A 24,130-nucleotide genomic window follows, 5' to 3' on the forward strand; every position below is an offset into this window, starting at 1 on the left:
ACAATGAAATAAGCAATATCCCTTAATGCAAATATTAATTATCCTAATAAATAAATTAACCAACTTATCTTTGCAAAATCTTAAGAACGCAAATGGTATAAAGAAGGTTAAGAACTTTGTTTCCTAAAAAAATCACTGAAAACGTTTCAGTATCTTAAAAACAGTGAAATGAGCAATAAATAGCATAAAAGAATACAAAAACAAAAAATTCTGAAAAGCAAAGTATAATTAATGATATTTTATCTTATATTTTCAAGAGAAAAAAATTACAATGAAATAAGCTATATCCCTTAACACAAATATTAATTATCCTAATAAAAAAATTAACCAACTTTCCGTTGAAGAAAAAAAAAATCATGCAAACCCTTTCAATATCTTACAGTGAAATAGGCAAAAAATAACATGAAAGCACCTCAAGAAAAATTCCGCGTAGAATTTCACTCTGCAGAACAACTTTATTAAAAAAAAAATCAATAAAAATGTATTATATATATATATAAATGACAATGAAATATGCCAATCTCTTAAAAACAGTGACATAAGAAATACGATGAAAAATTGTTGCCAAACCCATATATCTAAAAGAATGAAACTATTCAAAATGACGCGAATTCATCAAAAATCTATCTACAACAATAAGACAGGAAAATTTTTGCCAAAATCATATTTTTAAAGATGTGAGAAGTGTACTCGGAAGCTTCATTTAAAAACATTTTTAAAAATACAAAATATTACCATTTTTCCAAAATTCTTTTTGTAAAAGCAGTCGCAAGGATGAAAGTTTAACGTGTCAAAAAATCAAAGAAAAATAAACTGTACATTTTAAAAAATAAACTTTTTTAGAAAAAATCCCGTTGAAAAGGTGTTAAGCTCACTTTGTTAAATAAATTCGTATTTAATCGATTTACTGAAACACGAAATTTATTTTAAGTTCGTAAAATAGCTAAGTGCCTACATTTCATTTCGATGTGAAAATGGAGTGTGTAGAGTAAAATTTCGTTTTCCTATAGCCCATTATGTCTCAAAATGACGCGATTTCGTCACAAAACATAAAATAAAAAAAAATCGAATTCGAATTTCGAAAAAATCGCTTCGAGGTGCACTGCCTCTTGTCTAGATGTACCTATGTACCAAATTTCGTAGCCGTGGGTCTATTAGCTTACGCGCAACGCGAACGAAAGACACAGACAAACTCTTTCTTTTATTATACGAGTATTTAATTCAGATCCACGTAAATTGAAAAAAAAAAAAAAAAGACAAAAGTAGGAATCTTTTTACTGTCTTTAATTTAATTTTATTCTAAAAGGAGAAGAAATTTCATAATAGTGCATTTATTTATTTTCTAATATTATAATTTATTATTGAAAGTAGTATACTGATGTTAATTTACACTTGTTGTAACGAGCTGCATAGACTAAACTTGCATAGAAAATATCCTATTAACCTTATTAGTAATCCTCTACTATCTCCTATTGACATGAATTATAGCTTTTACTGCTCCTGTTTCACCATAACAATCTTTCCAAAGTCTATTAACTCAGCAAAGACGGCGACGCAATTGCCAGAAGTTTGTTGGAGCATATTTAACGCAAAACCATACACAGTAAAACAATGGGGTTTTAAAGTTGAAATATACCGTATTATTAGCCTTTGCTTAATTTTTTTCGCATAAAAATTAGCCTATGAACGAGGCCGCACGGTTCGAGGTTTTCTCCTCTTGTATCCGTATTTAATTTTCGAGGGATCTGCATAGATATGATTTGATTTATGATTATTTCTAAAGCAGACATATTTTACTAGAAGGATGAAACGAATCGGCACGTTACTTTTCCTCGTCCTTAGCCAATGGAATGTTAATATACAAGTTAAAATATAACTTCTCTTTTTAAAATTATTTTTTTATAGTCAAACAAGAAAATAAATGTTTTATTTTCTAAGAAATAAAAAAGGGGGTTTAAAGTTTTGAAAATGTTCTGGAAGATTTAAGAACGAAGTGGTCTGCCTAATTCAAAATTAGATTATTTATTATTTAAGAAATACAGTATTTCAAATTGGTATAGAGTTAGACAGTTTTCTGAACTGTCTCATCTTTAGTTTTAATACTGTATAAGCTCTTACTGTCCGTCACGGGCGAGGAAAGCTTCAGCAATCTTATCCATTTCTCAGAAGGCCCACCAGCGGCCGAGCGGTAAAGTCGTTGAACGCTGGTAGTTCGGTCCGAGGTTCGAATCCCGAGAACGGGCTAGCTGCACGGGCGTTTTCGTAGTTTTTCCTCATGTGTAACGTGTATACGAGTCAGTTTCCCTTGGAAAGTCCTTCACGAAGGCATCCCTAGTGTGCTTTAGCCACTAGGGCCACTTTTTATTAGGCAGATAGCCCTAGTGTGCTTTGCCGTAATTAAATAAACCAAACCATTTACCAGATGTTTCGTGGAAACTGTTCTTCGCTTATCAACGGCAGATAATTTAATTTGACATTGTTGGAATTCTTTTGAATTCTGCACTGTATGCGTGCGCTAATCGTAGATTCGTAAGATATTCGCTTTTCCATCTCTTCCAGAATAAATTTAGTAAAATTTTTCTGTAATTAAAACGTTTCAATAAAGTATCCTTGTTAGAAACCAGGTGCTAAGAGAAATGGTTCTTCTGACTTTCGAATACGTATACGTTAAAAGTCTCGAGTTTATGACTCCCTCAGTTTCGACCAGAGCTGTCTCTTAATTCTTTCACAGTCAATGAATATTTTCCGATTGCTTTCTTCAAACTTGTTTTTATTGATCTTATAAGGTATTTTCTCCCTCTTTTCTTCATGCCTTCGTTGTGTAACGGTAGCACACTCGGCGTGTATTCGAGAGGTTCAGGTTCGAGTCTCGGCGAGGGCATTGTTCATTTTTTCTGTCCCCGGCTTTAAAATAAACTAATGATTCTATAATCTGATCCATCTTTCATAAAGTTCATCCCTCCATGAACCTCTTTCAAGGATGTATTTTCGTTTGATTTGGTGAAATGAAAAGTACTTCTTTATTTCAGAATGATTAACAGATCTCCATTACTTGCGGTAAGTCCATTTCAGCGCGCTTAAATGTTTTAGTATTATTCGTGTACTTGACGGAAAACAACCCTCTTGTAAATGCAAATATTCTGAAAGCGAACATGAATTATTCTGTTGTCATATTTAGATGTAATTCTAAATGGACTGCTCGCCTAACAGCACAGGTAAGCAAAAGTATATAAAATTTAAAGTTACTGTTTTCACAAAAAGCGGACCAGCAATGTCTATCGCTGTTATCGCAAAAAGTGGAGAATTCTTCAATTCTATCAACTGGCAATGGTACTGAAATCTGCATTCCTGGACGAGCATTATAACGTTTATACATTATGCATCGTTTTAGAACAGATTTTACGCATTGTCTCTCTCTTATAACCCAAAACCTTTGTCGAGTTTAAACTACCGTATAGAAATTCCTGCATGGTATGCCTACATATGACAATTTTAAACTATAAGTTCGGTGAAACTGTGCTTTGCGGGCAATAACATTAGAAATTTTTGTAAAACTTCAAACTGTCTTGTAATCTCCCGCCAATTATAACAATTTCTTTCTCATCTAAAGTTGGGTTTAAATCTCGAATCTATGATTCTTCGGGAATTCATTTTGTTTCTTTCAGATTCTTTAATTCTTCTGGGAAATTTTCTTTTTGTATTTTCTTGATCCAGCAGGTTTCTGCGTCAGAAATTACACTTGCATTTAATTCAGCTTGAATTATGTCTTTCTTGTTTTTGCTTTACTCATTAAATATGAATTCTAATATATAGGCTGTTATTCTGCATAGCTTTGCAATGAAAATATACTTATTCAGATCTAGGAGGTAATTTTTCTTTTCCTCATATGCGTCAAATGTCGCATTCATTTTGATATCTGAAACTTTAATCTCTCCTCCATAGTCAAAGGATCAATTTCAACTTTACTGTGAGGCCATTTTTCTTCAAGTTGTTGTAATCATCTGAGCCTTTTAAGCCATTTTTCATTGTATATCAAATATGCTGCTCTGCGCCTTCTTGATATTACATCCGCTGGATTATATTGACTTCTGCAATGTCTCCATTTCGCTGGATAGGATATTTTTTAAATTTCACTAATTCTGTTCACCACGAAAAGCTTCCACGGTTTGACATTTCAAAGCTAACTTCAGAATTTTTATCTGATGTTTTGTAGCGGGCATATGCAACAACTCCATATGCTAATTTATTAGCGTCGGCAAAAATTTGTAATTAGAATTCGGTAAGATCTATTTTAAAATAACACCTAAATCAAAATCGTAAAACAACCTTGTATTTAGCTTAAGTATATTGAAACAATCGATTTAGAGGGCAGCTAAAGGTCCCTCCTCATCAGGAGAAAGAAATACCTAGAAAGAAGAAAAATACAGGAAAAGGAGTCTCAGAAACACGTGGTCCTTATCAGCACTGCACGTGGTTATAACCGGATTTTTAATCAGAGTTACACTGGCCGCCTACTTTTACTGAGCCAGGCTATCTGATCAAACATGTAACACAAAGGACAAGAAAATTAGCGAAGTTAAAAATAGGGAGCGAGGGGCAACTGCACCTTCAAGCTCAAAATCTGAACTTCGAATCGATAGACATTCTTTGCTTTAGCTGCCCTCGAAATCGATTGAGTGTTTCAATATACTTACGCTAAATACAAGGTTGTTTTTACGATTTTGATTGTCACATTAGCGTATGTCTCTTCTAGTCTAACACCTAGATATTGATAAAGATTCCATTTCAAAAATTTCCCTACACGAGTTCTCCCATTTAACTTTCAATTCCTCACTTATACGTTAACACCTTACACAACTCTCTCCTATAATTCTTCATATAGTATCTCCATTCTAATTAAAAATGGCATAATTAACTCTATCTAATCATAAATTTTACATGCTGATTTCAAAACACTTCTGTTTGAATTCTGTCTGTCCTCTAACAATTCCAAAATAGAAGAAACGTCAAAACTAAATTTATCTGTCTTGGTGTTCCAAAAGATACCCATATCTTCAGTGGTCCTATACAATATTTAGAAAGTGAATAATCTTCAAATCCTATATCATTCTAGATTTTCTAAAGCTCCTTTGAATTAGTTCGCTAATATTTTCGCATCTGCTTCTAACAGTTGCCTTTAATTATTCATATCTGCCTATGATAAGATGAGTTTTGCTTCTGTAGACAGGTGTCAAGTTTCAGATATAGAATTTGCTACTGCCAACAGATTATAAACAACAAGTAAAAGTTAAAGATCCTATATGTTTAGCGTTATATTTACAAATAGTATTTATTCGGCGTGTTATTGTTATTACAATAACACGCCGAAAAAATTATTATTATTACAATATAGTATTTATTCAACGTGTTATTGTGTCTTAAACCTATATGTTTCTTTATTCGAGTCCTTGTGCCCACGTCCTCCATCGCATGTCGCATGTATTTATTTATGGGGTGTTTTATTGCCGCTGCTAAGAGGAACGGATTAGAAGCCACTCCAAATGCGACTTTCGTGATTGGGTAAATTTTCAATTCCCCAGATGTCAGCTCATCAAACCATAAAAGTTTTTGATAATCCCGGTCAATAGACTTCGATATCAGCCACGAAGGCAATTTTTTTTCCTGAAATTTAGTATTAACAAAATTTTAGGCTACAAATTTGAGCCCTTTAATAGACTATCATTCAAAGACAAACATTTTATATTCTTCATAAACAGATAAGGTATTTATTAACTTAGAAGCCAAACAACAAAAATCAGCGTTATATTTTTAAATTTTCACAGGAAAATATAACGTTGAATTTTGTTATTAAATTAGTTATATCATTTCAGAATAAGTAACGAGTGTATGAAATTTTTACAGTTTCCGTATTGTGTGCAAAGTTTTCAAAAGCCTTCCCTGAAAAATCATGATTATGTGGATTCTAAATTTTATTTAATTTTATTTACTGAATAATATTTAAATAGTATTTCTAAATATCACCTTAAAACCTTTTATTTATTTCTGATTGAAAACTGTAAGTAATGTGCAAAATGTCCCTTCCTTTACCAACACTTTAATGCTTTATTTTCAAAAGGCTTCTCAGTCAACAAACAGTTTCTCCTTGAAGGGGGATGTGTAATATATAAAAATATGAAGAATAATTTATTATTAAATTAAACTTGATTAGAAGATATCGACAATAAAACTTTAAATATCTAATTTTTAATTAAAGTGCAACCCCTTTAAGGCGACTGCGTTTCCGCAGTATCCGGGTTCCTGTAAACTTTTGCCCACTCTCTTTCCAGAACTGAAACAAAAATTTTCAAAGCCTATAAAAGTACCTCAACTAACTGTGCATCCTCTTCCGCTACTTCGTTTTTTACTCCAACGGGCCGCTTAGCCTCTGTTAGCTATTCTCCCCTATGTAAAATGTAAATTGTGTATCTAAAACTCTGGATGCGTTTAGCGCCCCATTTGTTCAATCAATTAAGAAAATAAGTGCTAAGAAATTCGTCAACCAAAAAATAGATGTTTAACTACCAAGCTGTTTGTGCTTCTTCCAATTTCCATTCGGTCATCCACTACACCGCAAGTTTCAGCCAGCTAGGCAGCAGTTTTTTCAGCCATGACTCAAAAGTATATGGGTGTATTTCCTAATCAAGCTATTATCTAATGTCAAGTTATCAACAACGAAATATGTCATCACATATATAACATAAGGTACCCACTAAACTCTGGAACCATCCGTTTAACTGCCAAAATGGCTGCAGCTATAATCATAACAGTCGTGTCTAGGTCTAGTAAACTGGCTATGCTCTACTAAATGACACCGCTAACAGCACCATCTGGTGGAAAACGGTGGAGTTAGCGTTCCTATCTCGAAAATGGTATCAAATTGGGAGGAAAAAGTGAATTACGAAGTTGTAGAATATCATCGATTTAGTCAAAAAAGAAACCTTGTAGACATGAATGTTGAGAACAGAGCGTTTCAAATACGCATTTGATTGTTTGCGATTTCCTTCACTGTGACGTGATGAAACGTTTTAGGAAGAAAAAAACAACTAGATATCACAAGGTTCAAATTCGATGTTCCAACTTCTCTCCGTCAACTGAAATTCTCATCTGGACCCTTGTTCGAACTTCAAGTAGCACACATTGTAGCACAGCGGGTGACACATCTGCACAAGCATCTGTAATACTACTTTAAAAGTGCTGTAATGTTTGCGGAGAAATCGCATACACCTGTTATTGAGGAATCGCATAGGAAAATGTTCATTGGCGTCAAGTCAGGTGAACTCAGAGACCACTCTTCGAAACTACTAAACCCGATTAACCGTTCTTCGATTCCATTCATTAAATACTGTTTCATTGGTGACGTCTTGTGCGCAGGGGTGTCTTCATGTTGGAATCATCCATTTCGGAGTTAAAGCAATGGCAGGTTCTCACCAGAATCTGTTGTTACGTCTTGCAGAAGTACACTGGTTATCATAAATTAAGGAAAAATCACAAAAACCACGATTACTGAAAACGTTACATGTAGAATTTTATGAAACTTACCCACAATATACAACACATAGTGAGGTATCAAATAAAATAAAAAGAAATTACCAGACAATTATGATAGTATAGAAATTAGCACATGTATACAATGAACAAATCGAAGATGTCAGTTTGCTATAGTAAAAGTATCTTTCAATATGGAATATAATCGCCTCTAGAAGCAATACAGCGCATTCAGCGATGTGTGATGCTTTCAATTATGCGGTCTATCAGTTCCATAGGAAGCGAGAGCCATTCCTCTTGCAAAGCAGTTGCAAGCGCGGCAAGGGTCTAAGGCGGTGGATTGAGAGCAGCTAAACGTCTCCCTAAAGCATCCCAAACGTGCTCGATAGGATTCAAGTCCGGGGATCGAGCTGGCCACTCCGTGCACATAATTGTTTCCTGTTGAAGATAATCATATACGATGCGAGCCCTGTGTGGTCTTGCATTGTTGTCCTGTAACAGGAAAGCACCACCTATTGCCCCGGTATATTGGCGCACATAAGCATCAATGATGTCATCTCTATAAACATGAGCATTCACTGTTCCCCTTGGAAAAACATGTAGGTCTGTGCGTTCACCCAAAGAGATGCCACCTTAAACACAGACACTGCCTCTGCCTTATGCATCTCTTTCACGGATTTCATGTTTGACGGATGATAACGGGTTCCAGGTTCTCTCCATATCAAATAATGCCTACTATGGCGTTCTAGACTAAAGCTGGACTCATCCGTAAAGAGAATAGCCCTTCATTGCTCAGGCGTCCAGTGGACATGCTGTCGTGCCCACTACAAACGATCCCTCCTATGGCGTGACTTGAGCAGGACGCAAATGATTGTTCTCCTCGCATACAGACCACCTTCGTGAAGCCTTCTACGCACAGTTGACGTTGAAACGAACCTTCCGGTGGCTGCAGCAAGGAAGGATCTAAGAAGAGTCGGAGTAGCGGTTCTATTCCTGAGTGAACATAATGTCAAATATCGGTCATCGGCGTTCGTCGTAGCAGTTGGCCGTCCTCGGCTGAACCTCCTAGATGCCGAATCTGTGATTTGAAATTGCCTCCAAAGTCTATGAACCACAGAAGGACTCACATTTACCCATCTGGCCACTTCTGTTTGACTTTGTCCTGCCTCTCGTCTCCCAATGGCTTTCTGTTGTAGTTCTGCAGGCAAATAATGCCTAGAGATCATTGTTACGAATTGGCTACCTCAGATTTCTGATGTCACTATCACAGTGAAATATGTGGGCTTGCTCTCAAACATGCTTACTGTTATGCTCCCAGATGACGTATTCCGAGTGCAGCGCCACTAATTTGCATAATGGAGTTTTACTCAGCTACTCTTACTTGGCAACATATTCAAATTTTACACGGTTTGGCTTATTTTTAAAGGAGTTATCGCTATTTTTGTGATTTTACCTTAATTTATGATAACCAGTGTATTAAATATTGTTGGACCGTTAACACAATCTAGTAAAATATTGTGCCAATTAGCTTGCTATTTTATATTCCTTGCCAAACATTAATCGGAAACCGTGTTTGATGTCGCACGTCGGCAGAACATGATGGATTTTCCCAGTAATTGGTTGTGCAGCTTACTGTATAGTTCATTCCGCGAAAAGATGCCTCATCCGTCCACACTATATCTGCCAAAAATTTTGACTGGACCTCTATCTGGTTCATGACGAAGTTGTACCATTAAAAACTTCTTTTGGCATCCCCGTCCAGTATTGCCTGATGAGGTGTTGGGGTATGGCTGAGCACCTAACTTGTTTAGGATTTTCCAAACGCGACTTTTTGAGAAGCCACAGTTTTCAGTTATCTCTCTTGTGTTGCTGTGCGGATATGTGAGGGCGTATGATAGTACATCTTCCGGTTGTACTTTCTACTCTACCTTAGCTGGCTTTCCAGATCGAATACAGCTACTCACACAGTCTTGTCTCTCTTAAACCTTTCACAGCTTTTAGGATGGTTTTGTGAGAAGGATGTGGGTCTGCAGGAAAAAAATGCCGATACAACCGCGCTGCCAATCGTGCCTTGCGCACAATTTCACCGTAAATTAAAACCATCTCACAACAACCGTATTTTGAAAATCGCTCCCTGACTTGCACTTCAACATAAACCCCGAGGAAATATCTCTTTTGTAGCTGTTTCAGGTGAACAGATGATATTTAATACACTTGCATAACGCACAAATTTCGCTCATCAAGCTCAAGTTGCGTTGAGTTGATGCGTTTTGCGACACGATTGTGCACGATCTGCATATTGTCTACTCTTTGTAAAGCTAATCAGTATAAGGATACACGCCGCGGGTTTTGAACGACAGTCTTCTTGATCGTGAAGTACAACGATACTATTGTGACATGATGCAGGCTCGTTTTTTGTCCGAAGATGATCTTTTCTCCTTTAATTCAAGTTTCGTGACGTCACAGTTTCGGAAACATGGACCTTATAAGAGGTAGACTAACCCAGTGGGCGGAGCGCGCGTCACCGACATGTCGGCAAGAAAGAGTAGGGACGATCTGGTTTACTTTAGCACTGAAACCTATGGCGTTTGTATCACATAACTCTTTTTAATTATTAAAACTGATACGTTGTATAGTGATGAGATTATGAAAGCCACAGTTTTTTTCCAAATAGGATTTAATATATCTCATTAAAGCACTTTTTACTTACTGCATTTCGCGCATTTTTTTCACGCGTAATTCTTGTACAAACATCTTTACTTTGGTAAAACACTAAAAACTCTAAGCACAAAATTTATGAGCTTAACTTTTCTTAAAAATAAAGTAAAATTAAATGAGATTGATAGTACGCGATGCTTTGAAATAAATAAGGTAAAATTAAACAAGATCTGATAATTTTTTTTTAAATTTAATGAGCACTTTCAGGCAGTAATTTTCCAAACTATAACATTATAAAACGATCATATTTATTTGATTATATGATCATTAAATTATTAACATTAAAGTGGATTAGTTATTTTAATAATTCATAAAATTCGGAGCATAAAATTTTCTGAGCGTAATGAAGGGAAAAAAAAAGATAAAATAAAATCTAGAAGCACTCTTTTTTTAAAGTTTTGTGTGTTACCTATATTTATTAAATATCATGTTCTTCGCCCGTAAACCACATACATTTGAAAATAGCATATCCGTACAGTGCTCGCTCTGAACTCGCTGAGTTTGTTAATCGAAAATTCGTTAAAATTTTACAAAATGTGAAATAGATTAAAACAAATTTGAAATTCGGCCGTCCAGATGCCTATGTTCGGGTGGAGGATTACATTATTCAAAATTCGATGGCTCTAGATACTGTCTTTTTTGTCACAGTGCGAGAAACATACATGTATTCATGCATGGGCTAATAAATTAAATTAACAATAAATAAAAAAATCTTATGCAGAACTAAAAATAAATTAAAAAAATAATCATTATAAAATACAAGCAAAATTAATCATTACGGTTAAATACAATTTTAATATTAGAATTAAATGTATAAAAATTATTAAGGAGTCAAAAGTGTTTATCACTATGATGTATTATGAAATATAATTGAAATAAAATTCCTTTATAGAAATTGTACTATAATTTTAAAAAATCAGCACAATTGAGAATTTTAAACAAAACTTTCAAAAATTCGTTTTTAAATATTTTAATATTTTTTACTTATTTACACCAATAAAAACATAAAAATTGCAAGAGAAAATTGCTTGTTTGAAATTTTCTATTAGTTCAGATTTAAAATATTATTTTCTAAAAGAAGTAGTTACAAATTTCCTTACAGCATAGGAAAAGCTAAAAAAAATATCCAGTCCTGAAAGCATGCAATAGCTTTATAATTATTTGGAATGTTAATTATGCTCGATAAATATGCTACATTTTTAAAAATCAATCTCAATTTCAAAAATAAAAACATGGAGAAATTCTAATTTGTGAAATGAGGCGCTACAACCAGCTTTTTCTTGACAATTATACACGCTGCAATAAGCAATCAATGTAAATTTCTGGAAGTCGTCCCTACTCCTCCGGATGTGATTAAGGTTACAGCCGGCAACGCCTCAGACAAGGGAGAAAACCCGTTTGGGTTAGTCTATTTCTTATAAGGTCCATGTTCGGAAATCGCGAAGATACAAATGTGAGTTCTCAGCGTTATATTTTTAGCAATCATATGCACAAAGTGTCTTAAGTTGATGATGTTCTACATCTTTGTAATCACCTTTTTCTCCTAACATTTACGAGGTAGGAAGGTTAACTCTGCCATTTTCCACCAGGTGGCGCTGTAAGCGGTCTCTCCTAGTAGTGCATAGCCGCTTTACCATACCTAGACACAACTATAGCTGCAACCGTTCCGCAATTAAAACGAGTGATACGGTTTTTATTGAGCACTCTGTATATTAAAAATCATATTAGTATAGCTAGATATGAATTGAAATCAATTTTAGTCGAGTCAATGAGTTTTATTTGAAGTTTTTAAGCAATTCAAAATTATTAATAAATAAAATTTATTAACATCAAAAACACACAGAAACAATCTTAATAAACATAATGAACTAAAAAGAAGAAAAAATACTAATCAAATTGCATTTATAACAAAGTTTTTATTTCATAAATCCATTTATTGTTATAAAATGCATTTATAACAGTAAATGGATTTATGAAATACATAATCACAGCTGTCGTTCGCGTGCCTTTTTTCAGGGAAAAGAATCTATTAAATAGTTGCGAATTTTGTTTAGAGATAGATGATTTTAATGTAATTCTATATGAAATTGCTGTATTTCTTTTGCATAATGTAACATGAAAATAAGGATGCTGGAAAGTTAGAATACAGGGGAAAGTCCATTTAACATTGAGTAAATGAGTATCTCGGTAATTTGGCGAAATATTGCCAAGCTAGCAACCGTTTTTTCGAATAATTTTTGTCACCAAACTGGAGATCATTTGGCAATATTTTGGTCCTGTCCCTGTATCACCGTAAAAGGTATTATAATTGAATAAAGGTAATTGATCACAGCTAATAAAGGTAATTGACCCTCAAGTCGCCTTCTAGTGATTTCGAGAATAAGAATAGAAATATCGCGGCGGCCGAGTGAAAACTATATAAGGCCGGAGAGAGTATCTGCTCTCAGTTGTTGCTGTTATAATAGCTGTTAGCTCGGCATGAGATTGGAGTACTGAAACATCTCCGGGTAGCTTTCTCTTTAGCTGCGCTTTGCATTGCATTGTGTTTAATTTTAATAGTAGTTCGAAATGTAATTACTGATAGTAGGTACTCTCCGATATCCAGGGAACGTTATTTTTTAACATTAAGTTCTCAAAATCTTGAGTGGTCATATTTTCATTTTAAAGTTATCTTTACACAACTGTAGTGCATTTATAAATTGCAAAGTAAATTATGGCGATAATAATTCAGAATAAATATCTACTGAATTGTCACATTTTCGTACTAATTAAGTTTCTATGTCATGGATTATATAACGAGGTTCCAAAATCTCAAACCCATCTCTCACATTTGTCAAAATCGATAATTTGTTTGCGCTAAAATAATGCTTAAAACGCTGTAAAAGGCACTGGTTTTAAAACATTCTTCACGGGATTGAAACTTACAATATGTCGAAATCTCATCAAAATAACAATTCATCTCTTTTTTGTCTCTCGGAAATTCTAAAGTAATATTCCATTTTACGGTCATTTCTTTGGATTTTGCTAAAATAAATTAAAATTCATTTCGTAGTTTCTTTGTGTATGGCGACGACAGCCTTCAAACATGGCTACAAAAATAAATAAGGGATTATTTATTAATTGTCAAATAAATAAAGAACTAAAGAGGTGTTTTGCAAACTGATATCTTGGGTGTTGAATCTCAATTTGAACAAAATTCATTGAATCACTCTGATGTTTTGAAACAGAAATAAAATTTAATGGTGAAAGACATGTAGTTAATTTGTCATTTAAAAGAGAATAAAAAATCAGACGATAATTTCAATACTGATAACTAAAGGTTACTGAGTTTAAAGAGAAGATTTAAAAATTAAATCTAAATTTCATTATATAACTAATTTTCATTATTATAACTTATATTATAACACCATAAATTTTATAATAGTATTACTGAAATTATGGTTTTTATTGTTACATTTCTAATTTTCTTATTTTACACTAAATTGGAAGAGCCCACAGCTTTCTTCAAGTATAAACATTTCCATCCATTCTGCATATCCGCTTGAGCTAACTCTGATGTATTAATATTCAACAGTGGCTAAGCGGTTCGCTGGCAGTTACTTACAAAGGCCTCAGTTCTTTACAAAAGGCAACTGGCCTTTGTGAACTCCACTAAAACATAGAATTCTTAATGGTTGATACTCCCAATTCAGGACATTTGAGGAAAATATTTCACTAGTATTTCAATAATTTTACACTTATCTCTTGAGACTTAAATTGACAAATTGAACTTAATTCCATTTTTAAATTATGCAATATTTGGTTATTATATTTTTGTATGCTTTTTCTATATTTAAATGTGAGAAGGTTCATGAAAAAATGACGGGGCGTAGTGAAATCTAAACGCTATTCCCTGAAGCACTTAATTTGCTTTCTAATTGCAATTGTAAATATTCTACAAAATTTTTCTTCCTTTGCTAACACTAGCGCTCTCCTCTCAAAAGAATTTTTTTCGCCAAGCCTTTTTCACCTTGAAGGGAGAGGGATAAGCAAAATATAAAATTATGAAACAAATTTATTAAACTCAATTGGAACCCTGCCGCTTGAGTAAACTTCATCTCTCGCTTCACCTTGTTTTCTTTTTATTTTCTGAAATGTAATCTGCATATGTAGAAATTGTGGGACGCGTTTAGCATCCCTAGTGTGGTACCAATTTAAGCAAAAATTATTTCTGAACAATTTTTTCTTGTTCAAAATAAAAAAAATGATGTTTTAACTGTCAAGTTGTGATTCCCCTCCCCCACCAGTCATCTACGCAACAGTTTTCCTCAATCATGTCTAAACAGTAAATTAGTTTCATCTTTGGCAAAAACTAGATCATGTATGTATATATATATACTAATATATAAACATGTTTTAGAGATAATAGACATGCAAAACAAAAATCCAGCACTCAAGAGTTCTGTTTAAGTGCAATCGCCAGTTTGATAATTAATTAATTAATTTACCAATATAATTTTGATTTAGCTATATGTATATATATATATATATATATATATACTTAAGTTTTGTCCAAGGGCCCAGAATCTCTAGCTTGCTAGCTGTTTAATAAGCTTTTAAAGTACTAAGCTTCCATAACACTGAGAGCTAAGCTTCTAGCACACCCTAAACAAATTACATTAAAAAAACATTTACTTTTAAGGAATTGCATCATAAAGAATTGCTTTAATTTATTTTTATTTATACATATATAATTAGTATAGAATAGAGCAAGTAATTTATGAGAAAAATTTTTTTCTGGTGCAATAAAGATGAGATTTGCATTTTTATTAATAATGAGAACTGTGTTTCAAAATACTGTATTGGGATAAAACATATTTAACCACCAGGTATGATATAAATTAGCTAATAATTATCTCACACACGAAAAACAGAAAGTATATTATTTATCGCAGCTGCGTAATATATGACACTGGTTGGCAATTCAGAATTGAGCAATTCTCGGAGAAATAATTTCTACGTTATTGAATTCCGGTGAGTCATGTATTTCGCAAACAGGTTTCTTTCACGTCTGCTATAGGTTAGATAAAATTTTCGACTTCTGAATATACTCGAGAGACAATATATAAATTGATTATTTCAAATTACTACTATTCATTTGCAAATCTTTAATTTTTGTATCTTCTTTGTAGTGACCAAACTCCGAAGTGTGGGATATCGACAACAAATTTATAGCAAAGGTAATTTATATTTTAAATGGTTTTAATTTTAGTACTTTTCATAAGTTAAAAATTTTCTTGGTAATTAATATAGAATTACATATATACATAGTATAAGTAGTTTTTAATAACAAGTCATCTTCCTTTAAGCAGCAATCATTTGCCTTCAACTAAAAATAAGCAGGATACGAAGAAATATGATATTGTTCCGAATCCGAATCAATAATCGTATGTGAAGTCTACGACCTGTGAAGGCACTTTACTTCTACAATTTTCTTCACCACTAGGGCCTTCTATTGGTTCTTAAAAATCCGAAAAGACTTCTCTGGGATAAGCAGTTGTTAGATAAAGACATATCTTATATGGCCTATCAGAGCAGTACTGTAGAGATGCATAGGCCTAGAAAAAATCAGTCATGTGATCTAAACAAATGAATGCATAAGTCCATATCTTAAAAATACACTTAAAAATATAAAGTAATCTTAAAAAAATACGACAATTCTTCTAGAAAAGTAAAAGTCATCAAAATACTAAAAAAGAATAAAATAAATGATGATAAAATATATACATTGTTCCAAATTATAAAGAGGATATTATTTATATTAACAATTTAACTTCTACGTGAGCCATCGGTGGATCATGATAGGTTTGTTTTGGGGATCTCGTGACCAACTGGTGGACTGATTTGCTTATGAATTAAAAATATACTTAGGTTTAAGATTTGGAATGATCTAATACAAATATTATATATATATATATATATATATTTCGAAAGAAATATAATGTAAGTGCACTGACCAGAACTTGAATTATAAATGAAGATAATAACCTATATATGAACGCCTAACATCTGCCCGTATATAAATGAACCGAATAATAAAATTTTTTAAAATAATAGTTTCACATTTTCTGATGATCTGGTAAGTAATCTTTACTTTTCCTTTGCATGTTCATAAGTGAAACATGGAATGCAATAATATTTTTCACACAACTAAACATAAAGTACTCACTTTTCGGAATTTTTTTTAATTCAATAAAATTACTGCGACTGGCTCGTATAATGTACCCTAACTTGGATCGGCAGTCAACGTGTTAACCTAGCCAGAAAATAATAATCGTCTTATGCCTTCAAACTGCATCCGTCTTAAATTATATCTGTCTTCATTAAAAGTATGTACTGAAATAAGTTATAACTTAGTTTTAACGTTTAGACTTGAAATATATTTAATTAATTTTGCTTCGGGGTATGCCATTTAGACCATTTAATTTTCTTTCTCGTAGAATATTTTCAATTTGCCAAATTGATATGCATAAGACTGTCTTATATGTAACTCTCGCCCCCCTCCATGTGAACATCTTAACAATCGCAGAGGCTAATCCGAGCTAATTCAGTATACAGTGAGTCACTTGAAAACAAAATACAAAATATGCTATCAAGAATCCTGCTAAGAGGCCCTTTGCTTTTTAAAAAAAATTTCTTTTTTGAAATGCAATTTAAGCCAGCTATTACTAGATATACATAAAAAAATTCAGTTTTTATGTAATGTTAATTTCCAGCGGAATCATCAACTGCATTACAATAGGGTAAATATCCTAACAGCTGTAATGAATGCATATTGCTCATGCATGTAGACGAATATTTATATATAGGCCACGAAGTATAAAGAATTATATGGTTATATTGTACTTAGAAAAATTCTGTATATGTATTATATTTATTTATATTGTGATTTTGAATGACTATTTGGTATTTATGTGTTATCCCTTCGATCATCAAAGTTGGCATTCATTGAACCATGAAAATTAGCGGATATCTCATCAAAATTGCACAACTCGTTCTTGCAGAATTCTGTTCCACACTTCCATTTGCAACTATTACAATAAAACAGTCTTCAGTCTGTTTATACCATGAGTGTCTAAACTATGACCGTTTGAGGGCCGCATTTCAAAGAAAACAAAATTACGGGGCGTCACGGCAAAGAAAAAAAAAATTGCAGGGCCACATGTACAATATTTTTTAACAAATTGAAATAAAAATTAGGTCTATGTTGTTTTATTTGTAGAGTTCAGTAGATTCACTTTTCTGTGAAAAGTGGAATAGTAGCAACTGCACAAGAGAGGGGTTAAAAGTACCCTTTATTAACTCTTTAAAATTTACAATGCGTCAACTCGACGCTAACGAAACTACGCCTCTTCTTGGGCGGTAACTGAAATCAGATAACGAAACTAAAGGTTTGAAGATATGAAAAAATGATAGAACTAAACTACAGGGATCAGCTAGATCCCGTTTCTTAAACCCCCGTCGAAGCTAGAGGCAGAAAGTAAATGCAATTAAGCCACATGAACCAGCAATACGCTGGGAGCCAACGTTTAAACAGCAGAGGTGGCAACTGTAGCCTAACTCTTCTTCTTTCCTATCGAAACTCGGTTTTTAAACTCTTTCTTCAACGTAGAATTTGCATTCCTACGGGCGCTACAAAATTTAAATATTCTGACACTGACAGTAAGGGGAATGAAGGCTTACAGGATAGAATAACAAATTAGATTAATATTATTTTCAATAACTTAATTATTTAAAATAAATATAAACCTCTACATATTAAAGTAAGTTAACTTTTTATTATTAATTTTTTAATTTGAATTAGATATGTAAAAGTACATATTTATTATTATTTTGTAAAAGTTTCGTTTCATTTAGTTTGGATCTCATAAAAGATGGAAAAATTCAAATTAATGGGATGGATGAATTTGCTTTTGTTGAAGAAGCAAATCGATATCGGGTTCAATAGAAGAGGTTGCAATTCTTAATGCATTTTCAAGATATTTTTGTTTTTTGTATGCTGCATTCTTGAAAATAATTGTTCACAAATATAGGTGCTGCCAAAAGTTGAAGACAATAAAGATGATTGTGAAAACTAGGATATTTATCGCGATGCAGGTAATCTTTACAAAACTTCAGTAAAGAAACATTTTCAAATTTTTCAGTTGAATATCAGTTTGAAGTTCAATGCACTCCATTTGAAGATTTGAAGGTAATTTACTTATTTCCAGAGAAAATGGGGTAGAAAATATGTTGAAATACTCATTTTTTCGAAAATCTTGAAATCTACTTTCAAACTCTTGAATTAAATAAAAAATTAATGCAGCATACATATTTTATGCAACTCACAGGTTTATGTGCAATCAAAGTACTGAAATGTGTCAAATCTTTTACTTTCATTTGATCGTGCCAAAATTTTAACTTTCTTTCAAACGTTGTTATTGTTTGAAACATCTTATTAATAAGTTGATTTTTTTCTCGAAGTCTCAAATTTAAATCATTCAAATGTTCTGTTAAGTCTACTAAAAAAGCTGAATCTAAAACCCAATCTTCGTCTTCAAAATCAATCACAGATTTCCCTTTTGTTTCCAAGAATACTTTTATTTCAGTTCTTAAATCGTAAAATCTTTTGAGCATTTCCCCCTTACTGAGCCATCTCACTTCTGCGTAATAAAAAACATTTGCAAATTCAGTGCCCATTACCTTAAAAAATTTTGAAATTGTCTATTATTAAGTCCTTTTGCTCTTATAAAGTTAATGGTTTTTATAACAACTCTTAATACACTTACCATTTTTTAAATTTTTCCACGTAAATGATCTACAATACAATGATATGCCATTAAGATCATATTGCCAGCAGCGACGGCTTCATTATTAATCATTTTAATAAGGCCCCCATTAATAGGGTTTTAATAAGTGGCTGGGGCTCCATCGGATTATGATAGATAATAAATTTTTCACAGATAAGGAAAACCTTTTCATCGTCGTTTTTAATGCATCGAATAAATCTACAGACTTGGTTATGTCTTTTAACGATACTAATGCAACCATTTCTTCCATGATATTATAATGTTCAAATTTAAATGTTCCTCTGGTAAAGATTGCCAATTGTGCGGTATCAGAAGCATCAGTGCTTTCGTCCATAGCTAACGAATAAAATTTTAAATTGATGCATTTGCTTTTTAACTGAATTCCCCAACTCTTCAGTTCTTGTGGCTCTAGTTTAGTGAGATAAACTGATTTCAGAAAAATAAAACATTTTTTCAGGGCAAATTATGTTTGCTACGCTTTCCATACATTCTTTTATAAATTAGCCATCAATAAAGGGTTTTGATTTTTTCGCTATTAAATTTGCTACGACATCACTTGCTTTTGCAGTTTTATTATTTTGAGTGGCTGTCTTTTTTTAAAAAAAAATTGTTCAGACGATAACCCTTTTTTTTAGTTCTGTTATTTTATCTTTACGGCAAATGCCGAGAATATACATCATGCTATTTTGCGGCATGCTTTTGACTATTATGTCGTTCCAAACTGTAATCTTTAAAAACTAGCACAAAGTCCCTACAAATTAAGCAAAGTGCTTTACTATTCTCAATAAAAAAAAGTATTTCTCCGTCCAGTTTTCATTAAAAACTCTTTTTTCATCTTCAATTTTTCTTTTTTTTTATGCTTGTTTTTTTAAAGGCATGGAGGCCATCTAAAATTTTTTTATATTTTAATTTTATAAGCAAATTATGAATATTCATTATGAATTATGAATATATATGAATTATTCATACCTTTTTAAGAATTTGATACAAGAAATGTAGTGTAATATACTGCATACAAATATTGTAATTCGTCGAAAATTTGTATACATATTTAAATTTTTTTAACAATTTAACGACGGCAAAAAGACATTGACAATTAACGGTTGATTATTTTTTGGAAATAAATCGAGTGGATACACACACAATTCAAAACGTAAATTCTCATGTGTGGTTTTAGGATGTATTTAAATATTGTACAAGTTGTGAACTTTTAGTGAATTTCAAAAGTATAAATTGAACTACATGCTAACTAATTTGTATAGCTATGCTTATCATTATTACTTATAAACCTGAAATTCTGATTCTGCAAATGACAAAGTTCCCGCCAAGAATGAAAGAAGCAATAGCACTCCCTTACGGTGATATAAACCTGTAGCGAAATCTAGGTGCAAAACGAGGCGCGAAATATGGATATTATAATATTCTTAGCCTGCACGGAGAAAAAGCGGGATTCGCATTGAAAATAAAATAGAAATAAGCTTACGCACGCTATTTTCACGAGACCCGTATTACCAGACGAATTTCGCATCCCGTAGAAATCGCGGGAGCCGTACGCGGAGGGTTTTAATACATGATGACATACTAAGATGTTTTATTTAAATTTTTATTTTAAAATAAATCGAATCGATTATATATGAATCAAATTCAAACATTTATTTTTTAAATAAAAGTATATAAATTTAAATACTTTCATAATTTGCGTTCGGGCCGCATTTTAAAGGCTTTTGGGCCGCGCTTTAGACACCCATTCTCTATACAATCCTCCAAGTAGCCACTGCTGCGGAAGTCTCTGACCGGCTTCATTTTTGCGCTTCGTAAAAAGACTTTCTTTGATTTTAATTATTTTGTTAATACTTTTGATTTTGCCAGTAGCTCACTTTAGAATGGTATGAGTATTAACAACAAATATTAATTCGCTTGACCAGCTGTAAATGAACCGGAATACTGCGTAAATGGGATTCTATATCGAGAATCAGTCGGAGTTACATCAAACCAAAGCGCAGATATTATGAGTGCGTTGTGACGTCATGCTTATCCATCACTGCCGCCTAATCTCGCTACATTTTTTTTAAATGGCAGGCACTTGCCTATAACGGCATTGGCCATTACTAAGGCCAGAAGTGGTAGCCATTTTATTGTGGAGGCACCTAATAGGCGGCCACCGTTACCTCCTATGAAGGAACAGACAATTTTACATCCATGCCTTCTCCGGGATTCGAACCCGGGCCCTTTGGTATCGCAGGTCAGGCTCCCCTAACCACCATCTAGGCGGCAAATCCCGCTACTTGACTACAGTTTCAAGTTCGAAGAGGTAATACGTGAATACCGAACATAGAAATATGAACTACTTTGTGCTTTACCTGTATCATCAATAGATATTGAATCTTAGATATTTAAATGAATATTTTATTATGACCTACTTTTCTTTAGCTGGGTCAGCAACAGAAATTTGAGCTGCACATACTCAGTTTGAACTTTTGAAAATGTTTAATAAGATCAGTTAATCTTCCTATGCAAAATTTTTCATCCGAGTTCCTTCTATACCACAGAGAAGAATGTTCTACATTACTCGAGTTCAAACTTCTATAAGATAAATTAGTTTTTAGCTTCTAAAACAGGTAAACAGGTCAAAGTGCATGGAACATCGGAGACTTCATTAAAGAATCGAATATGTATTCCCCCAATACTCTAACCACCTAAAATTTGGCAGCCCAGTGAAGTCCCATGAGATTTGAAGATGATGGATGGTGCTTGACTGGATGATATTCATACGCGGGAGCGTGGCTACTCCGAAGGAATCGATGGATAATTTTTTTCCTTCGAAACATTTGGATTGACTGTACGCCCTTTACCCTAAGAAACACTGGAGGAATAGATTGGAGTTTTTTACATTTAAGCATAAGTAGATATTAACATGAAATTTGACAACGTTACGTAACAAAAACTGTTGAGTATACTCATTACAGTATTAGATTACGTGCATACAACAGTGGATAAGTTTAAGATGATTCCTTTTAAGAAAATATACTTGAATTTTCACATTTTAATGTAAGTAAATAAACTTATGGGATTTGATTTTACTAATACATTATAATACAATATAATATGGTATATATTGGCTCTTGTTATGTAAAGATATTTGTTCCAAGTAAGACTATACTGAACTCAGATCTTTCAGTCCAAAGTTTATAAATAAATTCCATGGACTCATCTCAGTAAGTTTCGTATTTTGAAGAATTACGGAGATTGTAGATTTTACTTGGAATCAGCTATTGGGATTTAGCCTCTTTCTCCTTTTCGTTTCGGTCCTAAGGTGAGACATGGCTTAAGTTCAGTCCTAGAACACTGAGTGTCTGTTTTTTCTTCGTGAATTTTGTATATGGTTGGCATTAAGATATCACCAGTCTTTTGAGTTTGAGGTTTAGATTAGTGGATTAGCAGAGGAGGAAGTCATTTGTAAGAGCGCAGAAGAATACGTAGGTATTGATCTGCATCTTCTATGACTCCATATATGTAATTGTCGCTATTAACCCTTTAAGGCACACCAAAACATTTCCTTCTGTACGCACAGAAAAATTGAATGAAAAAGGATTTATAGGTTACTATAGGTTACTCTGAACCTTCTTTATTTATAGTAGATGGCAGCTTAATATAAACCAGTCCATATATTTTAGCCATCTTTAGTTTTCTAAGACCCACATTTTTCAAAGAAATATTCCAGATTATTTTAGGGTATAAAAGGAATTGTTTGAAACGAAATTTCTATGTTATGTTTTTGGCTGTATGCTAATCTCCTTATTTTATATTAGTTTTAAGTTTTTTACCTTGAAATCTTGCCTAAAATGAAACGGCAAACCGTAGGTGTGCCCAGACCGGGCTCATCGATAATCTAGGACAACCGAGAGTCTGTATTCTTTGTTTCTCCACATCTCATCGGTCAGTTCATTGACAACAATGCTCGTTTCAGCACTCTTTTCGAAGCTCTATTCAATCAGTGGGCCACATTGGGCACACCCACAGAATTAAAACGATAAGTGCTATCTTCACAAAATTTTACTTGTGTACTCCTTTAGGCCTAATTAGACCTTTTTGCCTACTTTTTTTTTTTTTTTTAAATAAAAACTCTGACTTTAAAAGGTAGCATGCCGGAAAGGGTTAAGCGGTTCCTTTCAAGAAAATAATCTGGATATGATCGATGTGGTAATATGCTAGGAAGGACACGGAGCTTTTGATTTCTATGCTGATTCTTGGGAAGAAATACCAGGTTCTCCGACCTGTTGTGACGTTGTTCCATCCTTCTTGTCTTTCGTGACTAAGATTAGCAGTTCCCAACCTTTTCTGTTTCGTATAACTCTTAATAAGACTTAATCATTTCACATACCCCTTAGTGAGAACGACTGTACCCTTAACCTCCTCATTAAGAACCTATAACCCCCGACACTCCTTCAATATTCTCATAATATATCTTACAAATATTTTTATTTTAATATCATAAAATTAATAAACTGAAATAAATAAAATCAGAAAAGTAAAAGTTGTTCTTTTTCAAATAATATAATTTAAAGGACGCTTTTAAATAATTTTCATTGATAGGTTCTGAAATCCAGTTTTCCTTTACTCTTCGTTTGGGTAAGCATTGTTTGAACGATCTTAAAAGGGTTTTTAAGTGAGTTCTTATGCTCTTTCACTTCGCTTGTAAACTGAAGCTGATTTTTCTGACAAGAATTTGTAAAGTATCTCGAAACTTTTGGTCTTAATTTATTTTCAGTACATGATTTCCAGAAATCTAACTTTTCCCCCCATACTGAGCATAGAATCAGTTATATCAGATGATTTGAAAACAGTTACTGAATTGTTAGGTAATCCTAAACTTAGTTTATTTGCTTCTGAGAAAAATATCAGATAGCTATGCATGCCCTTAAGGCCATCTAGCACTGTATATTTTCAAAAGCCTCTGAAAAGTGTAGTCTTCCGAAATTTGCTTGGTGCAGGTACCAGATCGTAACTATTTGCTACGAGTAATTTTTGGTCTATACAAAGATGTACTTCTTAATTATTTA

At 33.1% G+C, this 24,130-nt stretch overlaps 1 long non-coding RNA gene across 1 annotated transcript in view; it reads left to right on the top strand.

The window, feature by feature from the left end:
* LOC146995384 (uncharacterized) overlaps positions 1-15,461 on the top strand; it is a 44,162-nt gene extending 28,701 nt beyond the window's left edge. The window contains exon 3 of the long non-coding RNA XR_015043210.1: positions 15,414-15,461. This is a non-coding gene — a long non-coding RNA (uncharacterized LOC146995384). The remainder of the gene's footprint in view (positions 1-15,413) is intronic.
* Positions 15,462-24,130: the final 8,669 nt, after the last annotated feature.

Source organism: Stegodyphus dumicola, chromosome 9 (genome assembly GCF_044657685.1).
Source record: "Stegodyphus dumicola isolate Sdum_Otavi_A_Nest chromosome 9, ASM4465768v1".
NCBI classification, from domain to species: Eukaryota; Metazoa; Arthropoda; class Arachnida; order Araneae; family Eresidae; genus Stegodyphus; species Stegodyphus dumicola.